Raw genomic sequence first — 15,354 nt, 5'->3', positions numbered from 1 at the left:
ATACGGCAAAGTTTTGCTCAGAGTGTAAAATAGTGTACAGATACGAGAGATTATATCTATGTGAAACTATATATTGAGACATCGAGTACTGCAAATGGCGCATATTTCCAGACGGAGAAAAAGAAAGAAGGACAGGACCGAAGACAGTTCCATAAAAGCGATAATCGATAAAACAGTCGATAAGTTTAAAAGCAGGGTAAAGAATGAAAGCACCGCTCGGTCACAGAAACGCACCGTTTTCTTGATATGCATGAATCAGGACCAAAAGTAATTTCAGAGAAGTCTCCACATTTTTCATTTTTCGCCGAAACTATTAAAAAAAAAAAGAACTAGCTTCAAAGAGAAGACATATAATTAGAGAGCAGCCGATACATTAGTAACATTATTTGCTAAATTGTGAGCAACGGAGTTATTCGCAGCTCTAAGCATTTTTAATGAGAATCTCGAATCCCGCCAATTCCATTACTGCATCGCGAAAGAAGGTAATATCCCTCTGCACATCCGACAGCGCCAAAACAAGGGAGGGGTGGCAGAAAGTAGAACGAGGTTCCCTTCGCGGCGAATGGCGGAAGCTCGTCTGCTGCTTGAGGGCAAGTTCAGGTCATCCGGTTACTCGGGCAGCGCTCCTCCTCTCGAGCAGAAAGCAGGTCCTAAAAACAAGTACCCAAAAAAAGAGATGCTTTCGGATGCGTTGACTCTAGACTTGGAGGATGTTTGCTTGCCAAAGGAAGTACTAGTACGTCGGGGTATGCGTTAAAAGTACGTTTTTGTTGTTCTTGGATACATACGGTTTTCGGGGTTAAATGCCGGTGTTGGGTGTCATACGGTTGTACGACGTATGTCTGACGTAGGTCATATACGTGTACGTTCGTATTAGTGGCGTTTATGCGTGCCCTTCGTTACTCTCTACTCAGTTACGAAATTACTTCAAACCAGTGATTTATCCAGAATCCCAAGCATGGAGGGGTGTTGGAAAAAAATTGTGTGTGTGTGGGGGGGGGGGGGGGGTGTCATTATTATAGTTACGTCATTACAGCTTAACATATCATTACCGACATGTATCTAAAGCTGAATTCGCAAGGGCAACCCTCCGTAGGGGGTGCACTGGTGAAAAAGTTAGGGGGTGTCACTGAACATTTGTTTGTTTGTTTGTGTCAGGGGATGTAGGGGGGGGGGGGGGTTCTGGATAAATCACTGCTTCAAACAAGTCGCGAGTTCGTTACCTGAGGCTGAGGGGGTCATTATAACAGTTACGTTACACGTGGGACTTCATTTCGGTTTCTCAGAGCCGTCCCTGCACAGGTGGCACACCAAGCAATAGCCGGACGCAGCTGCGAGGAGACCGCCTTTTTCCCGTTCAACATGTACGGAGAGCAGAGTTTGCGTGGCTATACTTTTTGTTACGCAGAGTTAGGTTACGTTATTTCTGTCGGTTTTGATCGTGACGCGAAGAGTTCCCGCACTGGGTAACGCATACCCTATATGCCAGACAGCGGCGGGATTTCAACCACGCACCTCTTGATTAGCGGTCAAGTGCCCTACCAATTAGGCCACGCATGGCATCTGCCTTCCAACCACTTGCCAAGGAGCCTCATTCGGCTCACGGGACGCGCACTCACTCCCATCACACTCTCTCCTACATGTCTTCTCGTATACAGACACAGACATACAGCACAAGTACGAGGCAGCGGTCGTTTGCGTGAGGCAGCGTTTGTGTTTGCTTGTCTGTTCCACACTCTAATAAAAAAAAGGAGTAATTTTACTCCTTTTGGGGACTAAATGCATTGCCGCAAAAAATATTCCCTTCGGGAGTAAATGCACGGGAGTAAATGAATGTCACAGAGTGGGGACTGCATTTTACGTTCTGTTCTAAGAATGCCAGGCACATAATTCGTATGCATGACTGAAATTACTTTGAATTAAACCGTCAACCGTGATATATCGAGTGATATAAAATCTTGCGACACGCATGGGGCACAATTTGCGAAGAAAGAAGCGCTAACTGTTTCTTACTCTGTGTGGGCGGAAAATTGCTAAGTTGGCTGAGTTATAGAGCCTTATGCCATCAAATTGACCAAGAGCACATGTTTACGTAGACTGTTGCATTCAGGGGACAATATGCGAAGTTCAGTGAGTATTTGCAGTCCTGGGGAGTAAATGTCCGGGTTATGGGACTAAAATGGGGAGTACCGTAATTTCACGCGTATAAGCCGCACCGCAGATAAGCCGCAGGACGCGTTTTTTGGGACGTTTTGAAAATTTTCTGGCAGATAAGCCGCACCGGCACATAAGCCGCGGGCAATACGAGACGACTGATTTGTGCGACAAAGGAGACCATAGAGAAGGCCATAAACCCTGTGGTCCATACTCCGGGATCGGCACAGTGTGCAACAGAGGAGGTCAGTTCTGGAGTTCTACCAAGATCGGATTGTGCCCTTGTCGGGTGTTTTTCGTGGACTGATGGGTCAGTGATCTTCCAGAAGACGTGAATTACTGTCCCCACTTTCCTTAAGGCTGCTTGGGGGAATGCACCAGGAAGATCAATCTACTCGAATGTGGACCCGTCCCTGTTACGCACTGTTCGTGCATCGGCAGGGCAGTGCTGTTCCAGAGACACTGTCGACCCTTTCGTTAAAATCGGCATATGGGGAAAATACCAGGAAAAAATAGTCATCAGATAAGCCGCACCGGTGGATAAGCCGCAGGGCGCCCGTGAGAAAAAAAAAATAGCGCATTAGCCGCGGCTAATACGCGTGAAAATACGGTAATATTGCAATCTGGGGGAGTAGAAGCTGCAATTACTCCCCGTTTACTCATTTTTTTTTCTTAGAGTGCAGTCCCAGAACAACTATACTCTAGAGGAAAATAGAGTAATTTTACTCCTTTCGGGGACTAAATGCATTGCCGCAACGATTAGTCCCTTTAGGCAGTATATGCATGGGACTAAATGAATGTCACGGAGTGGGGACTGCATTTCACGCTCTCTTCTAACAGTCCCATGGGTATAAATTGATGTGCATGAATGAAAATACTTTGAATTAAACCGTCGACTGTGGTATGTCGATCGATATCGTGATATGTTGGTGTCTTGCGACATGCATTGGGTACAATTTGTTAAGAAAGAACCGCTAACTATATCTTCCCCCACAGGGGTGGAAAATTGCTAAGTTAGGTAAGTTATATAACCTTATTCTCTCTTTTTTTTTCTTTCTATCAGCACTAAACATACCCCCCCCCCCCCCCCGCAGCCATCAAATTCACAAGGAAGCTGCAATTACTCCCTGTTTACCTTTTTCACTTTTCTTTTTTTTTTTTTTTCTTAGTGTGTACTTTCCACCTTGTTCAACGTACCTCCATTCGCGACGTATTAATTTTCGAGAATTTCGCGATGATGAATATGATCGCGGAAAAACATTTCACTCGCGATAAAGCGACACTGATTCTCGGACAGGCCGCTAAGGCGCACTCGCGAACATGTTTGAAGATTCGCGAAAAACCGTCACGCACGAAAAAAAAAAAGAAAAAAAAAGAAAGAAAAACAAGCTCACAGTATATGTCAGAAAACAAAGCGTTCAAGCGCAAATGGAGGCGGCAGGAACCATTCCGGAGAACACAAGTATAGCGGTTGGATCGAGGAAGGATCTCCTTTAGTGATTCTTTTCTTTTTCTTTTTCTTTTTTCACGTCGCTGTGGAATCATTTACCTTTTACATATTTCTTGTGTTCGTTGGTACGCACTTGCTTCTGTTGCTGTTGGCAATGGGGAAGTGTCCGTGTTTATCTCACAAAGTTCACGGCTTTGTGGAGAACTGTTATAAACAGCATGGTGGAGTCAGGGCCGCTATCATTGTCCTTTATCTCACGTGATAATTGATAATTAGGATCATGAACGAGGTCGGTGTCTGCGGGTTAATTTTGCCCATCCGACAGTTATTTAACGTGCTCTGAAATCTGAGCACGCAGCATGCCGTGTTCGAAACGCCTCATGCAGAGACCAACGTGCCTAGGCAACTTGTACTACAAAGTATATAGCTGGTTGCCGGGGGTAAACACGTGACTCTGAGATAAGTAAAAGTAGGTGAGCGTACGTATACACCCTTAAAACAGATCTTCGCGTGAGATCTCTCCTTGGATTTATTGAGAACTGGAAGCATGCGCCCGTTTTGGGGGATTACGCTAATTGCCACAAAAAAGACCCTCGATTTGTGATAACCGCGGGGCCTACGCCATTTCGTGACAATTAACATAACTGCATGAGTGTCACAAAAAGGCGTACGCCTCCCGTTTTTGACAAATCGAGGAAGAGAATGATGTCACCCGGGATGACGGTTGGCCATAGGAGCGCGCTATGAGGTGAAGTTCATTTCTGCAAAAGCAAAAACCTTGTTCTCTTTCTGCAGGAGGCGGGTCTTGCTCAACGGCCCCTCTAACACTTTGCTCTCCCCGACGAACTCACACACCCTCTACGCATCTCCAACCGTCATCCTCCATTCGTCTTTTGCTATTTCTCTTTCTTTTTTTTCCCCTATAGTCGTGACGACGCCTACTTCTGTGTGGCCAACAACGGCGAGCCGACCCTGCCATTACCTCCCCCCCCCTCAGTAAAGTTTCTCCTTTCCGTAGAGGGGTTCGGTGATGTGTTGCGAGTACGGTAGCAGCTTGCAGGAGACGTCCGACGAGAGGGATAACTCAACAGCAACAATATTTAATACAAATATATACAAGGCATATACATATCAAGGCAAAGGCTTACTGATTGAGAACTCGGGGGACATGAGGCGACAAGGTCCCAGACCTTCCGGTGGTGAAAGTCCCCGCTCGAGCTGTCGCAATTTAGCGGGTGTCCGCTTATAAAGACCACAATTGGCCGCTGCCCACCAACATGGTAGCGCCAATCAAAACATTCAAAAGAAAGCGAAACCAACTGTCTAATTGGTTACATTAACTAGGTTGGACACGTGAAATCCTCCGCCCCCACTTGGACTAAATCTGTTAATCCCGTCCGCCATCTTGGACATGTCGTAGTGTCCACAGTGCTTTCGGCTCAAGGGATTGCCTCTATAGGGCCACAAAAGCGAGCTGACCAAATGGGTCACGAGTGGCGGAGTTCCAAAAAGAGCAGCTGTCGCGCGCGAGCACAAAGAGTTATTCAACTGGTCGTTCAGTCTGGCGACGATGGAGGCGAAAATAAAAATGTTTTCGTAGTTACAGGTTTAACCTTTACACCTCCCTCCTTAGATTCGTTGTGGGGCACAGTTGAACCACAAGGAATAAACTACAGACGGGTTAAACACACTAGCATAGAAATAATCACCCGTGTACAAATTCATCACACCAAAGGTTCGTGTGACACTACTGAACATGCAATACAACGTGACAGTGCTTGCAACGACAAGCTCTGAAAATGGTACGTGTTGCTGTTGAAACGCATTATGTCAGTACATTGAACAGACACTAAGATTATGGCGGAAAAACACAAAAGTTCCGTAGAACAAAGTGGTGAGAGCGAGTGACTCTCGAGGTTCACACATACATTGCAACGCACCTGCTCTAGCCTAATTCCTACTCAAACCGCAACCGCGATAAAGCGTCCGCATTCCCGTGCGCGCTTCCCTTGCGGTGAACAATTTTCACATTATAACGCTGGAGTGCAAGAGCCCAGCGCGCGAGCTTCGAACCCTGTGGTGTCGTGCAGGTCAGGTATGAAAGAGGATTGTGGTCGGACACCACAGTTACTTGTGCCCCGAACACCCAATGATCGAATTTCTTGAGCGCCCAGATGACCGCGAACGCCTCTCGTTCAATCGCCGCCCACCGAGCCTGCGTGTCCGAAAATCGGTGGCTTGCGAACGATATGGGCACTTCTTTGCCATTGCGGTCCTTTTGGGCTAGGCATGCTCCAGCCGCCAACGCTGACGCGTCCGTAAATACCCAATACGGTTTTTCGGGGTCAGGTGTTGTCAGTGCTACTGCGTCTTTTAAACTCGATTTGAGTGCCTGAAAGGAGGCTTCGGCTTCGTTATCCCACGGGATCTTGTTCGGGACCCTTTTGCCGGTCAGCCGCGTTAGAGGGGTCGCTATCTTTGCATAATCCTTAACATAGTCGCGGTAATAGCCGCACAACCCAAGTACGCTCCTGAGCTCCTTTTTTGAAGTTGGACGCTTCAGCTCAGATATGGTTTTGATCTTTTCTGGATCGGGTGCGTGACTTCCTGATCCCACAATGTGCCCTAGATAGCGGATAGAACTTCGCGCTATCTGACACTTAGATAAATTCGCCGTTAACTTCGTGGCTTTTAACGTGGTTAGTACCGCCTCCAAATGGTGCAGGTGACCCTCCCATGTTTCCGAGTACACGGCTATGTCATCAAGGTAAGCACAGGCATGCTCCTGGTGCTTCGCGAGGATGGCGTTTACAGTCCGCTGGAACGTCGCTGCTGCGTTTTTGAGGCCAAACGGCATCACCCGCCACGCAAATTGACCGAAATGCGTAACAAACGCGGTCTTTTCTTGGCTGTTTACCTCAAGGGGAATTTGCCAGTATCCCCGGCGTAGATCTAGCAAGGTGATGAACCGCGCCCTTCCTACGCGAAAAACTAGCTCCTGTTGAAGTTCCATTGGGTACGCGTCATCTATTGTGTCGGCGTTAAGCGCCCTATAGTCCACGCAGAGACGGACTCCACCGTCTTTCTTAGTAACACAGACGACGGGGTGGGAGTACTCAGTGACGATAGGATACACCAGCCCTTGTTCGAGCAATTCATTGACTTGTTGTTCTACTTCTTTCCGAAGCAATTGAGGCGTGCGGTAAGGATGGGACCGTTTCGGGACGTGCCCCTCACGCAACTTTATAACATGCGCACCTACATCTGCAACTTTGGGGACGTCCACGAACACTGTCGCGAATGACTGAAATAGTCGCCTGACCTGATTGGCTTCACTTTCCCCCAAATGCGAAGTTGCCTCGGCTGGCAAGACAGACTGCCCTTTGTCCCTTTTTGTCGGCGCGGGTTCCACATCCCCAAATTCCTCCTCTCCTTGGAAAATGACTCCTACGTGATTCACCCTGGCCTTGTAGGCCCTTAAATTGTTGGCATGAATCGTGCGCGTTTTTCCGTCGTCCGTTAGTACATCATACGAGTGCTGTCGTCGTTTCCCTATTACTTGGTAGGGGCCCTTCCACTTTGCCTGATGCTTTGCTGATCGGCTGGTATCGAAAACAATAACCTGGTCGCCAGGTTGGAATTGTTTTTGCTTTGTTTTGCGATTGTGCTGCTCCACGTACCGCGCTTGCCGCTTTTCGGTAACTAGCCCTGCAGTTTCTGCCGCCGCCTTGAACATTTCTCTCAAATGTTCGAGATATTTGGTGGGCGCCTCTCGGAGCTGAACTGGGGGTCCTACCTGCCCTTCCCAGGTATTCTTTAGAATTGCTAGCGGGCCTGTTGGTTGTCTACCGTAGAGAAGTTGAAACGGTGACACACCCGTGGTGTCGTGCGGGACTTCTCTGTACGCCCATAAGAGAAAAGGGATGTACCTATCCCAGTTTCTGGGGTCGTCCCGTACCACGTGAAATAGCATGCGGCGGAACACACGGTTCCACCGCTCGACCGCCCCGTTACTTTCGTGGTGTTCTGCCGTCGAGAAGCGTGGGGAACACCCGATCCTTCTGAGGAACTCCTGGGTTAAGTGCGACGTGAAGTTGCTGCCCTGATCGCAACAGATAGTTTCCGGGATACCCGTCCGCGAGAAGATTTCGAGCAGCGCGTCACACGTTTTCTTTGCGGTCGGGGACGTAAGGCAAATCACTTCGGGCCAACGAGTATGAAGGTCGGTGACACAAAGTGCGTATTTGTGCCCGCGTGCCGACGCGATCTCGAACGGGCCTACCACATCAACGTTCACTGCTTGAAATGGGTAGTCTGGTCGCGTGAGTGGCGCGATAGGTACCCTGTCTTTTGCATTCCTGTCCGCGTTAACCTGACATCCGTGGCATGTTGCACAGTGCTCTCGAACGTCCTTTTCAATCCCCGGCCAATAGAAAGTCGCCTTAATGCGATTTAGCGTTTTTCGCATTCCAAGATGGCCTCCCCACGGCGTATCGTGCGCGAGCTGGAGGACTTGTCGCCGTTTACCATCGGGTAAAACGAGCTGTTTTACTTTTTGCCCCGCTACCGTATCCCTGTGATAAAGGATACCGTCGTCAATGAGCATACCGTGAGCGCCTGCTTTACCCTGTTCCCACGCGTCCACGAGGCTCGTGTCCTCACGCTGGGCTGATCTGAATACGCTTCTCTCGCCGGCCTCAGCGTCGGTCCCTCCCGCCGTGCTTTTTACCGCGTTCACCACCGCGATGTGTTCGGCACCGCCGCAGTCCGCGTCCTCTTGCAGGAATAACCCCGCTAAACCCGCGTCTAGCTCGTCTGTGTATTCCGCTTCCACGGCAGCCGCCGCGTTTAGCGCGTCCGGTTCCTCGACACTCCGAATGGCATCCCACGCTTCTAGTGATAGGAGGCAATCTACATCTCCGGCTAGCTTTTCGGTAAAAGCGCACTCTACTGGGACGACTTTGTTAACCTCTACCTGGTCGCTGCTTGTGCCTATCAGCCTGACGGGTAGTACGCCCAATTCCGCGGCTACCTTGTGTCCGAAGGCGGATTCGAGCCACAGCGGGCTTAGTGCATCACCTCTGCGCTCGGGAAAAAGATCCGCGCGAACAACAGTCACGTCCGCCCCACTGTCTATCAGTGCGCGAAATTTTTGTGTCCCACATTGCAATTGAACCTCGCGAATGGGGAGAGTCAGCTGCTCTTTATCTCCCGTAGCCGCTGGGCTGACGCGCGCCACCAACGTAGTATTCTCTACCTGTGCGTCATCAGATGCATTTTGGACTTCGTCGTCCCTAGCTATCACAACACGGTTCACGCGTCTTTGTGCAGAATCCTTGTTGTCTGCTGCTTTAGGAGCTGTGTGGTCACCGTCTGGTGACCTCTTTTTGGGACAATTTCTTGCAAAATGTTTCCCTCCACATACGTAGCAGGAAAACCCGTTCTTTGTCTCTTGACGGTCTTTCCCGTTCCCTTTTTGTTGGGAGTTCTTATCATCTTTCCCTCTGTCTTTGTGGCTTTCCTTACGGCGGTCGGAAGCTCCCTTGTCTCTGTGGCCTAGAACTGCGCTTCCCCTGCCCTTAGCATCCTCGAATTTCTCCACTGCTTTTACAATGTCGCTTTCGGAGGGTTTGACGTCGGTGATCTGGAGCGTTACAAATTGTCGAGCCTCCTCTGTCAGCGAGTCTACGAACCTGTCTGCGATGATCAACGTTATCAAGTCGTCGTAACTTTTGACCTCGCGTGCTTTAGCGTATGCGGCGATATAACTGTGTAGCCTGGCCCAGTAGTTCGACCATGTTTCGTCCCTCCCTTTGACTGCTTCTGAAAAGCGCTTCCTATATTCGCCCGGGGACAAACGGAGTGCTGCTAGCACGGCCTCCTTTACCGTTTGGTAGTCGTCTAGCTCGTCGGTGGTTAGCTTTGAGTACAAGTGACCTACCCTGCTTGCGATAAGCGGTAATATGAGGTGACTTTGAACCTCCTCGGGTACTTTGTAGGATTTGAAAACACCTTCTACTCCCTCAAACCACATGGGCACTTCGCGGTCGGCTGGTAGCGGAAGCAAAACGCTCTTAAGCCTTTTTGAAAAGTAGGCCAGATTTTCTTCGCGCGTTCGTGTAGTCGACGCTTCACTGTATGGCGAGCGGTCATCTCGAAATCGCTCAAGTTCTATTCTCCGTGATCGTTCTTTTTCCAGTTCGATCTGGAGCCGCAAGATTTCGACGCTAACGGTTTCGGTAGCGCCTGAGCCAGAAGCAGTGTTACTTCTGTTTTCGTCTGCCATTTCTGTGTCGAATTTTGCCTTCTTTTGTTTCGCCCTCAAGCGAGTAAGCATTAACTATTGTTCGACACCCTAGTTTTTCCGCTCGGCTCTGTTCGCTCGACCAAACCAGTCGGTATCATGTGAACCCACTGACACTATCGGACACTAGAAAGATCGTCCTGCCACACCGGAACTCTGAGATACACAATAACTAAACCCTACGCGGTAGCTATCTACTCGTGAACCTCAAGGGCAACCAATTCTCACCTACCTCGTGAAATTGTTTCGAAGCTCTTCCGTGGATGACGCTTTCTTTCACCCTGTGCCGACACTTCAGTGTCCGTTGTTTCTCACTTTCGTCGCCGTCGTCGAAGCTGTGCTGGCTCCCCTGACGCGGTCACGTTCACACACTGCACATCCGGTCCTCGTTGACTAGTTGTGGCTCTCCGTTGATGACCTGGACTTGTCCGCTCAGTTTCCTGGACAGTCCGCTGCTTTTGCTGCCTTGCTTGACTTCGATGCGTACCTTGATTCTTGCTGTTCTCCTGGAGGTATTCACTCGTCCGTCGAGATGCTTCAGCTCTCCGTAGATGGACACATCCTGTCGTGCTGCGCCAGTAAAGTTTCTCCTTTCCGTAGAGGGGTTCGGTGATGTGTTGCGAGTACGGTAGCAGCTTGCAGGAGACGTCCGACGAGAGGGATAACTCAACAGCAACAATATTTAATACAAATATATACAAGGCATATACATATCAAGGCAAAGGCTTACTGATTGAGAACTCGGGGGACATGAGGCGACAAGGTCCCAGACCTTCCGGTGGTGAAAGTCCCCGCTCGAGCTGTCGCAATTTAGCGGGTGTCCGCTTATAAAGACCACAATTGGCCGCTGCCCACCAACATGGTAGCGCCAATCAAAACATTCAAAAGAAAGCGAAACCAACTGTCTAATTGGTTACATTAACTAGGTTGGACACGTGAAATCCTCCGCCCCCACTTGGACTAAATCTGTTAATCCCGTCCGCCATCTTGGACATGTCGTAGTGTCCACAGTGCTTTCGGCTCAAGGGATTGCCTCTATAGGGCCACAAAAGCGAGCTGACCAAATGGGTCACGAGTGGCGGAGTTCCAAAAAGAGCAGCTGTCGCGCGCGAGCACAAAGAGTTATTCAACTGGTCGTTCAGTCTGGCGACGATGGAGGCGAAAATAAAAATGTTTTCGTAGTTACAGGTTTAACCTTTACACCCTCATTTTAAAGAGGGCGCATTAAACGGAATTTCTCACTTTGCATCTAGCAAAGATATGCCACTGAACGACAAACAGGGGATGAGTATCGCAGTCCTATCGTCATGCACGTAGCTGTTGGTCTTCTCGTTGTTGTTGGATGACACACAGAAAGAAACGGTGCGTTTGCGCGAATTTGGATAACCCGCCTATAGCAGTTCCCGGCACGATTAAAGAAATGGAAGATCGTGAAAGAACGCTAAAGCGTTGGCCTACTAATGATATGAAAATCCCGTCGGCCCACTATTCACATTACGCGGACAGACCAGCAACGTCATGCTCACGTCCTTTCGATCATTCCCTTCCATATATAGAGAAGGACACATAAATCCGGCGGATTTATTATGTGCCATCTTCACTCGTAACGGTGACTTACGTTTCGTCAACCGGCGCGTAATTTAGCGTCGGATAAGGAATGCATGCCACTGAGTACGTTTGAAAGGATGGCCGCATAAATAAGGAGCTTGCGTGTTTTAACGGCCGAACACCCTTCATGAGATGCAAATTGTCGTGGCGATGAAAGGGTTCCGAGACTTCAAGGTTACGGCCAGAGGCGTGCGCGGGTGCGCTTATACCGGGTGTTTCAGTTAATTCCCCGGGCTAAATAATTCGCGAACGGGTGCACCAATCGACCAACTTTCTTTTTTACAAGTATCTGTGCGATACCATCTACAAGCTGCGCACCGTGTGAATGAGTGGGAGGCGTTAATTATTTAAATAAAAATTCAAATGAGTTTCTTAAAAAAAAACATAACTTCTAAAGCAGGGCGCTATCGGCATTAAAATGGGTACTACCCCTTTTGGGACCTTCAGTGGACACCTTTTAGAGAAAAATCTGCCACCGAAGCGGGTCATTTGTTGCAGTAATGAATTGGTTTCGGTTTACATATTTTTGTCGCGGCTGGTCGCAGTGAAGCGCAAAAGGACGCTCTTCAATTACTTTATCCACTGGTGGATAAGGGAATGGAAGCGCGATGAAATTCTGTAAAAAAGAATATATCAATACTATATATCTAATATCTTCGTGAGATGTCAGTCCCTACCAGTCCATATCCATCGCAAAAAAAGTTGTCAATCTTGAGGAAGATACAGAAACAACTTCCTCGTCCTGCCATACTATCGCACAATACCTCCGAACTACAAAAACAACTTCCATGTCCAGAAGAACTTATTTACGGAAACAACTCCTCCGTCGCACGGACGCAAAACAGATGTTTCATTTGTTGTCTTTCTGGATATAAATGGGAATATCAACTCGCCCCCAACACTTCCTGGTCAATAATAAGGAGGACGGCCCGAGGAAGGTTCTCCTTCATCGTTTATTTCTTTCATACCGCGTGAAGGAAAGCTACAGGTACAACCCCTGTAGGGAAAGGCCGCTTGTGGACAGTGAACGCACCCGCACTTGCATTTCACGTTTCCTCAAAGCGAGTACCACTTTCCATTCATTTATCAAAGCTACCAGAAGAAGAGACAGCGACCTGAATGGGAAGAAAAATTGATATGACTTCCTTCCGTGGATGTATGAAACGTGCCGAGAAAAGGTCTATAAGTATTCACACTTTGCCGGAGAATGCCACAAAAAGAAGTTCGTTCAGGTGCGTCATCTGATACGCATAGGCACGCATTCGTTATGCGGTCAATGGAGCTTTCGTAACTTACGCGGTCGTTCGACAACGCCTGCGTGCTATGCTTTCCCGTACACACAGAACATCGCTCTCCTCGTCAACCATCATCCCCAATGATGTCGTTCTTTCCCCTGGTTTGTTGACAACGGGAGGCGTACGCCCTTTTGTGCACTTACGTTAGTTGTCATAAAAAGAGCGTACGCCCCTCGCCTTCAACGGGTCGGCGGTGATAACCGTATCATTCCGTGCAATGTTCGACCCCTCCACGATTCTGAAACGACGTCCCTTACCATTCGGCGCAAGGGTTAGTGCAGCGTGTGAATGGGGGAACCCTGATGGCTATGATGAACAAGATGTTTAATGCCCTGTTGATCGAGCAATGTTTAGCGTAGGAATCAATCAGCAAGCATGAGTCATGCAACTGATCCGCGAGGAGCCTTCTTCTTCGTCTCTTGACAGGGGTGGTGGTGGTGGTGGTGATGGCGATAGGGCTTGCCGTTGTCGGCCTCACGTATGTGGGCAACGTCACGACTGACGCCCTGGGGGAATGTGCGTCCTGGGCCGACTTCTAAGGGAACTGTGCCGACATATGTCTTAAAGCGTCTGAGGAAAACCCAGGAAAAACCCCAGACAACACAGCCGGCACCGGGATTCGAACCCGGGTACCTCCCGGGTTGACAGGGACGTTTTCCCAACATCCTCCCGCGGCGAATAACGAGTCTATATCTCGAGGTAATACAGGCGTTGCACAGCCGTCTTCGTCATTTTCCCGCTTTGGTGCTTCAAAAGGCACGATCTCACGTGGCCGTCTTGTCCAGGGTATGTCCCGACAATTCTCCCAGTATCCCACATATTTCGAGGAAGTTTACTTTCAAGCAGGACTATGTCTCCCGTTTTCAGCGTGACTTCCTGTCTTTGGAGTGTGCGTAATTTTTGGACGTTTGTTGATAGGTCATCGAATTAGCAGCAAATGAAAACGAAGTATTGCCACGAACCGCATTCCAAAAGAAAGAGGGAGAGCGAGAGGGATAAGTTTTACCACCACTATCGTGCAGCCCGCTCATTTTAAAGCAGAATATCTTCTCTCTTTCTTTTTCTCCACCGTATCATACATATGCACTTTCCCGTCAGTTATCCTCTCGTAAACTTCGGAAGCGTAATACACGCAGCAGCTCATCATTTCACGTGTGCAACCACAAGAGTACAGAAAACCGACTAGAGAAAGTTATTCTGCCAAATGTGGGGAACGAGAGTACCTTCCCCTTGGTGGGCGCTCAAGATACTACAAAAATGTATCTGAAATACGATACTAAATACTGAAGCGAGAGCGTACACTTGAAATACGGTACAGGTACTCTGAAAAGAATGTAATTGGAATATAGAGTTGCTTTGAGCATTGGTCACGAAAGTGACTGCCGATTTTTGTATTTAGGCATAGATATTATTGGCTCGTTTTGGGCTGCCCCCCCCATTTTAGTCTTCCTCAGTCAACCTCCCTCTCTTCAACAAAATAATCTAGTTGTTCAATAAGTTGACCATGCAAGCAAGTGTACCTTGTAGCGAAACTTAACACGGTATATATGAAGACGAACAGATAAACGAAATGTGATTAAATAATTGAGTAGAAAATACTGAAAAAGTATTTCAAATAGAGTACAGGTACCATTCCAAAAAATAAAAAATAAAAAAGCACTGAGTAAGATACTAAAATACTAGCAAAAAGTACTTAAAATACAGTATTGATCAGTATTACACGCTTTCTTGTATACAGAGTGCATTGGTGCCTGTTCCACGTTCAATGGAGTAGGGTACCGCACCGCCGCGGTGAAACACTCCATCTGATCGTCATCATCTATTGTTGTTGTTGTTGTTTTGAATTGGTGTGATAAGAAAACGGCAACAATCTGTCACAAAATCGTGCGTCGCAACAACAACAATGCTGAGCAAGCGGTACGAAAGAAGTTATTGGTTCATTAAATATCCTAAATTTAAGAAATGCATAATATAATCGATAAGTGTAACAAATATTTAAAACAGATAATATTTGAGGTCGTGTAAAAGCTTGTGCAAGACACCAAGCGTAACTCCGTGTGCTCTCCTCTCACAGCATTATGAATAGGGCAGTTACTTGCCGACAGTGAGACGCACTAAACAAAAAAAAAAAAAAAAAAGAAAGAAAAAAAAAGAGAAAAACCGTGCGTCACCTGTGAACTCGTCGGCAAGCTGTGTTCTCTGTATGGCCATGCACGAGGGAGCATCTCATAAACTGTATCTCGCAACAGCCAGGCTAACGACGTTACTGTCCACCGTGTGTTGACGTTAGGGAATATGCGTTTCTTTGGCGACTATTGATCGTTTGAATTTTTTTATTTTTTCTTTCTTTCTGCTTGTTCCGATAAAAGTGGATATTACTATCGAGCCAAATGTAAAAATAGCGACTACCCCGTACACGGTCGTTTTTTTTTTTTTTTTTTTTCAATTCGATACAGATGTAACTACTCGATAACTACTTACCTAAAATTCGTCAAGTAACTTACTACTCAGAGTCTTTTTGCGAAATGTTGGAGAGGAAGTTC

The 15,354-nt window shown here is 47.9% G+C and overlaps 1 protein-coding gene across 1 annotated transcript in view; it reads left to right on the top strand.

The window, feature by feature from the left end:
* The window catches only part of LOC135391270 (very long chain fatty acid elongase AAEL008004-like), a 42,507-nt gene that overhangs the window by 14,821 nt on the left and 12,332 nt on the right, over positions 1-15,354 (top strand). The window lies entirely within an intron of this gene.

The sequence above is a fragment of the Ornithodoros turicata genome, chromosome 4 (assembly GCF_037126465.1).
Source record: "Ornithodoros turicata isolate Travis chromosome 4, ASM3712646v1, whole genome shotgun sequence".
Lineage (NCBI taxonomy): Eukaryota > Metazoa > Arthropoda > Arachnida > Ixodida > Argasidae > Ornithodoros > Ornithodoros turicata.
Note: the sequence above shows the minus strand (reverse complement) of the source record. Positions and strands in the feature narration are given on the sequence as shown.